The sequence below is a fragment of the Triticum dicoccoides genome, chromosome 1B (assembly GCF_002162155.2).
Source record: "Triticum dicoccoides isolate Atlit2015 ecotype Zavitan chromosome 1B, WEW_v2.0, whole genome shotgun sequence".
In the NCBI taxonomy this organism is placed as follows: Eukaryota; Viridiplantae; Streptophyta; class Magnoliopsida; order Poales; family Poaceae; genus Triticum; species Triticum dicoccoides.
The window spans coordinates 504,925,528-504,933,192 of NC_041381.1; the positions used below are offsets into that span (position 1 = coordinate 504,925,528).

At 50.1% G+C, this 7,665-nt stretch overlaps 1 protein-coding gene across 1 annotated transcript in view; it reads right to left on the reverse strand.

Annotated features, from left to right (window-relative positions):
- LOC119344960 (UDP-glucuronate:xylan alpha-glucuronosyltransferase 1-like) overlaps positions 1 to 679 on the reverse strand; it is a 6,368-nt gene extending 5,689 nt beyond the window's left edge. Inside the window, exon 1 of the mRNA XM_037615236.1 lies at positions 540 to 679. The gene's annotated coding sequence lies outside the window, so the exon portion shown is untranslated. The remainder of the gene's footprint in view (positions 1 to 539) is intronic.
- Between the last annotated feature and the right edge of the window lie 6,986 nt (positions 680 to 7,665).

A 7,665-nucleotide genomic window follows, 5' to 3' on the forward strand; every position in this document is an offset into this window, starting at 1 on the left:
AAGCAAAAGTAATAAAAAATAAAAAATAAAAAATAAAATAGAAGGGAGTTGGAGACCCGATGCATGGAAACATGGCTCTGACACGACCCGGCCTAGAAAATCAGGGAAACAATAAAGAAAACGATCTGCTGTTTTCTTCTTCTTTTCTTTTTTGCTCGAGAAGAGGAGAAGAATCATCAGACTGCCGCTGATCAGCACGGAAGACGTAATCGCCACTAATAACAAAAAAATGGAGAAAAAAAAGAAAGACAGAGAGCTAGCGACGGACGAATCAAGCAAATGCTGGGCGCCACCAACGGTGCGAACAACTCTCGAAAACGAGAAGAGCAAACAAATGACCGCCATGGCCAGCACCTAGGAAGCTACTACAGCGGAAGGCCAGAACCGAACGATAAGAGCCAACAAGAACGCGGAGGGGTCGCCATGGATGACCCCAAGAGCAACTCCGCCGGAGTCTAGAATCCAGAACCAAATGAAAGGAGCAAAGAAGGCAGGAAGAGCAAGAGAGGAGTCGCCATGGACGAGCAGTGGTACTGTACCCGCGGCGCAGGTGAGCCGGCGAAGGGCAGGTGGGCGGCAAGAAACGGGCTGCTCTCCTCCCCTCCTCTTCTCTCTCTACAAGCACTCACGCAAAAGAAGAGCTCGAGTGGTGGTGAGTCGGAGCTCAGGAGGAGGAGGGGGGCGGGGCAAAGCTCCTTTATATACACCATGGAATCGCGACTCCGTAATGTAGTAATACCACGTAGGCCGGGCAGCGGGGAAGAGCGCGGTGACGCGGACGCGGATGCACAGTGGCGACGCACAACCATGGCGACTGATCACTTGTTTCTTATTATTCCGGTTAATTATTGGGTGGACGTACCACGGCCGGCGGGTCAAGCCCCCAAATCTTTCAGGGGTACTGTGCGAGCAGAGGGGAGGGGGTCGCTAATCGGTCGGTGAGCGCACGTTTCAACTTGCCACCGAGATTTTACCGGGAGAGTGGAAAAAAGGGTGCCGCTCCTCGTAACTTTTTTTCAAAAGCCGCGGGAAAATAGTAACCATCGCCATTGTGTAGCTAAAACAGAGATCGGAGACCTAAAACAACAGAGAGAGGAGCTTTGATTGATTGATTGATGGGATTTGGTACCAAAAAACCGATGAGCCAAAACTTGACAATGCATGCGCGCGTTGGGCCCGTTGGATTTCCTGCCGAATCAGGTATTGCTTCTCAGATCTTTGGTGAAGTTTGTTAACGAAGAATGCTATCTGCATCGCATCAAACAGCGGCCCAGAGTTATTAGGTCCGAAATTTCTTTTCAGCTGGGCATCAGTAACAGCGGAGAGACAGGGATATATCTGGCAGACTTGAATAAGCATCGAGATTCCCGCGGGACCCACGCATTTTTCCGGAAATTGACAAGCGATCCGACGGACGCCGCGGCACGCCTCGGCTGTCAGACGCGAGATCACGGCATGCCGGAAATGCGAAATCACAGAGCGGTGGAGGGAGAAAGGGAGGCCGTCAGGTGCGCCACTGCGAGTTGATGAGGGCCCCTTTGATGGCATCGCTGGCTGCCCTGCGACGCCGTGGGCCTCTTTGCCAAAGCTTGTCGCCGGTGGGTAAATTTTCTGCTTCTCTCTCCTCCTCTGCGTCGGGATTTTTTGTCAAAAGAGATCACCTGCCGAACGGAATTGTCAGAAAAGACCTCCTCCGAATGAAAGTGACAAAAAGGACCCCCTCAGCCGTGGCGGCAGGCGTGCCGGACGACACGTGGCACCTGCCACCACGGTGCGAGGCGGCAGCCCCTGCCACCACGGCGCCAGGCGGCAGGCTCGGCATAACCGCAAAAGGCTGGCGCGACGGAACGGACTGGCGATGTGGGCCCTGGCCGCCTTAGGGGCTGGCGGCAGGACTGTGCCGGTGGGCCTGGCCGCCTCTCTGGCTGGCGGCAGGTCTCTGCATGCGCGCTACGGTGCCGCTCGTCTAAGACCAGTACAGACTAAGGAACATGCATGCGTGCTCTATGTACCAGTGCTAAATAAACATGCATGGGGCAAGGCAACTACGTAAGCAGTTTAATTAAGCCGAGTCTGATCTACCATGCATCATTTTTTGTCGTCTTGTCACAAGTTTTCATGTTCGTTCTCATGCATGCTACGAAAACAATTTCATCGTCTCTCTGTATGTGGGGTATTTCAGATCGACGAGACAACGCGACGAGGCTACCTAGCTAGGCTAGGCCACTGTGATGTGCGCCACCACGCGACGAGGTTACCTACATGTGCTGCCGCCTCAGCCATAGGCGGCAGGCCCCACCACCCGGCCTCCGTTACATTGCGCGAGCAACTGCACCGTAATCAGCGGGCCGCCGCCTGCCCGGCTGGCGGCAGGGGCTGCCGCCTCCCACCGTGGCGGCAGGTGCCACGTGTCGCCCGGCGCGCCTGCCGCCACGGCCGAGGGGGTCCTTTTTGTCACTTTCATTTGTAGGGGGTCTTTTTTGACAATTCCGTTCGGCAGGTGGTCTTTTTTGACAAAAAATCCTGCGTCGGATGGTGTCAGAGGAACTGACGTGGCGTCTGTGTTCTTTTCTTCTTTTTACCGCCCGTGCCGTCCTTCAGGCTGGCCTTGGCTTGGCTTTACTTTGGGGAGCAGTCTTAAAAAGAGAGACATTACTAATAAAATGCATTCTCTCAAAAAATACTATATTAAATTGCACGTGATCCGGCTAGGGAAAATGTAAAAAAATTAGTGGAGGATGCAATTTTTGTAGGAAAAATATATATTCTTTGGTGCTATTTTTCTGAACACAGTACAGACACCAGCGCTCATAAATATGCGCATACATTCATCCCTATGAACGCACACTCTATCTCTATGAGCACCTTCGAGAGACGTCAACGGGAACGTCTCCTCCCACCGAAAACGTATCGTCGAAAATGCTGAAATAAATCTTGGGAGCGTCAGGACTTGAACCCTGGTGGGCTGGGCATACCATTGTTCCTCTAACCATCCAACCACAAGTTGGTTTGCTTCTTTGGTGCTATTTGGAACAAAGGTGTTAGTTGGAAAGAAGGGATTGCATGCATCGATAATTCATTGATCGTGTGCATGACGCACATATATAGATACAAGGTGGACCGTCCTCTACTTGTCTCCCAAGATGTACAAATATACGAGTGGGAGAGAGAGAGAGAGAGAGATACAACGGTATAAATACAGACCCAAGTCCTATACACATGCGGTAGACAACGTACGCTCAACACTCCCCCGCAGTCGAAGCGTCGCCGAGACACAGAGACGGGACCGAAACTCCTCAAAGGCTGGGGTCGGTAGTCCCTTAGTCATGACATCGGCAAACTATTGAGTGGTAAGAACGTGCAGAACACGAACCTTCCCGAGAGCCACCTGCTCACGTACGAAGTGAATGTCGAGCTCAATATGCTTCATACGACGATGGTGTACGGGGTTGGCAGAGAGGTATACGGCGAAGACGTTGTCACAGTAGACGATCGTGGCCTTGGGGACCACACAAAGCAACTCCTGGAGAAGCTGACGGAGCCAACAGCACTCAGCAACGGTGTTAGCCACTGCTTGATACTCCGCCTCGGCACTCGAGCGAGAGACCGTGGGCTGCCGCTTGGGCGACCACGATATCAGCGAAGGCCCAAGGTAGACACAGTAGCCGGACGTAGAGCGACGCGTGTCCGGGCAGCCAGCCCAGTCAGCGTCGGAGTAGGCAACCATGTCGATGGAGAAGGAAGCCATCAGGGTGAGGCCCATGGTCATAGTGCCGCGTATACACCGAAGAATACGCTTCACCATAGTCCAATGGGAATCACGCGGGGAGTGCATGTGAAGGCACACCTGCTGAACCGCATACTGCAAGTCAGGGCGAGTGAGGGTGAGATACTGCAGGGCGCCGACGATGGAGCGGTAGAACGCCGCATCCGGAGCGGGAGAGCCCTCCGAGGCAGAAACCTTCGCCTTAGTGTCAACAGTCGTGGACGCGGTTTTGCAATTAAGCATACCCGCGCGTTCGAGAAGCTCAGGAGCGTACTTCTGCTGGTGCAGAAAGAACCCGTCGGCACGTCGAACGACCTCAATGCCAAGGAAGTAGTGCAGCGCTCCCAGGTCCTTGAGGGCAAACTCGTCACGAAGACGGGCCGTGAGCTGCTGAAGAAGCCCAGGCGAGGATGCCGTCAGGATAATGTCGTCCACATAGAGCAGCAGGTACGCAGTGGCAGTGCCCTGATGATAGACGAACAATGACGCGTCGGAGTGGGTTGTGGCAAACCCTAGCTGCTGCAAGAACCCAGCCATCCGCTGGTACCACGCCCTAGGGGCCTGCTTCAGTCCATAAAGAGACCGAGATGTTGGGGAACGTAGAAGAAATTCAAAAAATTTATACGTGTCACCAAGATCTATCTATGGAGAAACCAGCAACGAAGGGAAGGAGAGTGCATCTACATACCCTTGTAGATCGCTAAGCGGAAGCATTCAAGAGAACGGGGTTGAAGGAGTCGTACTCGTCGTGATCCAAATCACCGGAGATCCTAGTGCCGAACGGACGGCACCTCCGCGTTCAACACACGTACAACCCGGTGATGTCTCCTCCTTCTTGATCCAGCAAGGGGAGAGGAGAAGTTGAGGGAGAGCTCCGGCAGCACGACGGCGTGGTGGTGGAGCTTGCAGTTCTCCGGCAGGGCTTCGCCAAGCACTACGGAGGAGGAGGAGGTGTTGGGGAGGCAGAGGGTTGTGCCAGGGGCAAGGGTGAAGCTCCCATGCGCCTCCCCACTATATATAGGGGTGGAGGGGGCTGGTTTCTTGCCCTCCAAGTCCATTGGGGCGTTGGCAAAGGTGGGAGGAAAGAAATCCCATCATTTCCTTCCCCACCGATTGTTATTCCCCCTTTTTAGGGATCTTGATCTTATCCCTTCGGGATATGATCTTATTCCTTCTAAGGGGGGAACTTGATGCGCCTTGACCAAGGGTGTGGGGCCTTGCCCCCACTATCCACGTTCATGTGGGTCCCGCCATGCTGGTGGGCCCCACTCCGGAACCTTCTAGAACCTTCTCGGTACAATACCGAAAAATCCCGAACATTTTCCGGTGGCCAAAATAGGACTTCCCATATATAAATCTTTACCTCCGGACCATTCCGGAACTCCTCGTGACGTCCGGGATCTCATCCGGGACTCCGAACAACATTCGGTAACTGCACACCAATTCCCATAACAACTCTAGTGTCACCGAACCTTAAGTGTGTAGACCCTACGGGTTCGGGAATCATGCAGACATGACCGAGATAGCTCTCTGGCCAATAACCAACAGCGGGATCTGGATACCCATGTTGGCTCCCACATGTTCCACGATGATCTCATCGGATGAACCACGATGTCAAGGATTCAAGCCATCCCGTATACAATTCCCTTTGGCTAGCGGTATTGTACTTGCCCGAGATTCGATCATCGGTATGGCGATACCTTGTTCAATCTCGTTACCGGCAAGTCTCTTTACTCGTTCTGTAACACATCATCCCGTGATCAACCCCTTGGTCACATTGTGCACATTATGATGATGTCCTACCGAGTGGGCCCAGAGATACCTCTTCGTCAACCGGAGTGACAAATCCCAGTCTCGATTCGTGCCAACCCAACAGACACTTTCGGAGATACTTGTAGTGCACCTTTATAGCCACCCAGTTACGTTGTGACATTTGGTACACCCAAAGCATTCCTACAGTAGCCGGGAGTTGCACAATCTCATGGTCTAAGGAAATGATACTTGACATTAGAAAAGCTTTAGCATACGAACTACACGATCTTTGTGCTAGGCTTAGGATTGGGTCTTGTCCATCACATCATTCTCCTAATGATGTGATCCCATTATCAACGACATCCAATGTCCATGGTCAGGAAACCGTAACCATCTATTGATCAACGAGCTAGTCAACTAGAGGCTTACTAGGGACATGGTGTTGTCTATGTACCCACACATGTATCTGAGTTTCCTGTCAATACAATTATAGCATGGATAATAAACGATTATCATGAACAAGGAAATATAATAATAATAACTTATTTATTATTGCCTCTAGGGCATATTTCCAACAGTCTCCCACTTGCACTAGAGTCAATAATCTAGTTCACATCGCCATGTGATTAACATTGACAGGTCACATCGCCATGTGACCAACATCCAAAGAGTTTACTAGTGTCACTAAACTAGTTCACATCATCATGTGATTAAGACTCAATGAGTTTTGGGGTTTGATCATGTTTTGCTTGTGAGAGAGGTTTTAGTCAACAGGTCTGCAACAATCAGATCTGTATGTACTTCGCAAATCTCTAAGTCATATTGTAAATGATGTTTCCATGCTCCACTTGGAGCTATTCCAAATGGTTGCTCCACTATACGTATCCGGTTTGCTACTCAGAGTCATTCAGATAGGTGTTAAAGCTTGCATCGACTTAACCCTTTACGCTGAACTCTTTATCACCTCCATAATCGAGAAACATGTCCTTTATTTACTCCAAAGACAATTTTGACCGCTGTCCAATGATCCACTCCTGGATCATTCTTGTACCCCTTGACTGACTCATGGCAAGGCACACTTCTGGTGCGGTACATAGCATAGCATACTATAGAGCCTACGTCTGAAGCATAGGGGACAACCTTCGTCCTTTCTCTCTCTTCTGCCGTGGTCGAGCTTTAACTCTTAACTTCATACCTTACAACTCATGCAAGAACTCCTTCTTTGACTGATCCATCTTGAACACCTTCAAGATCATGTCAAGGTATGTGCTCATTTGAAAGTACCATTTAGCGTTTTTGATCTATCCTCATAGATCTTGATGCTCAATGTTCAAGTAGCTTAATCCAGATTTTCCATTGAAAAACACTTTTCAAATAACCCTATATGCTTTCCAGAAATTCTACATCATTTCTGATCAACAATATGTCAACAACATATACTTATGAGAAATTCCATAGCGCTCCCACTCACTTCTTTGGAAATACAAGTTTCTCATAAACTTTGTATAAACCCAAAATCTTTGATCATTTCATCAAAGCGTAAATTCCAACTCCGAGATGCTTACTCCAGTCCTTAGAAGGATTGCTGGAGTTTTGCATATTTGTTAGCGTTCTTCGGGATTGTCAAAACCTTCTGGTTGTATCACATACAACCTTTCCTCATGAAAAACTGGTAAGGAAACTTGTTTTGACATCCATCTGCCATATTTCATAAATGCAGCTTATGCTAACATGATTCCAACGGACTTAAGCATCGCTACGGATGAGAAAATCTCATCGTAGTCAACTCCTTGAACTTGCGAAAAAACTCTTCGCCACAAGTCGAGCTTCATAGACGGTGAAATTACCGTCCACGTCCATTTTCTTCTTAAAGACCCATTTATCTCAATGGCTTTCCGATCATCGGGCAAGACCACCAAAGTCCATGCTTTGTTCTCATACATGGATCCTCTCTCGGATTTTATGGCCTCGAGCCATTCGTTAGAATTCGGGCCCACCATCGCTTTTCCATAGCTCGTAGGTTCATTGTTGTCTAGCAACATGACCTCTAAGACAGGATTGCGTACCACTCTGAAGTAGTACGCGTCCTTGTCGACCTACGAGGTCCGGTAGTGACTTGATCCGAAGCATCATGATCACTATCATCA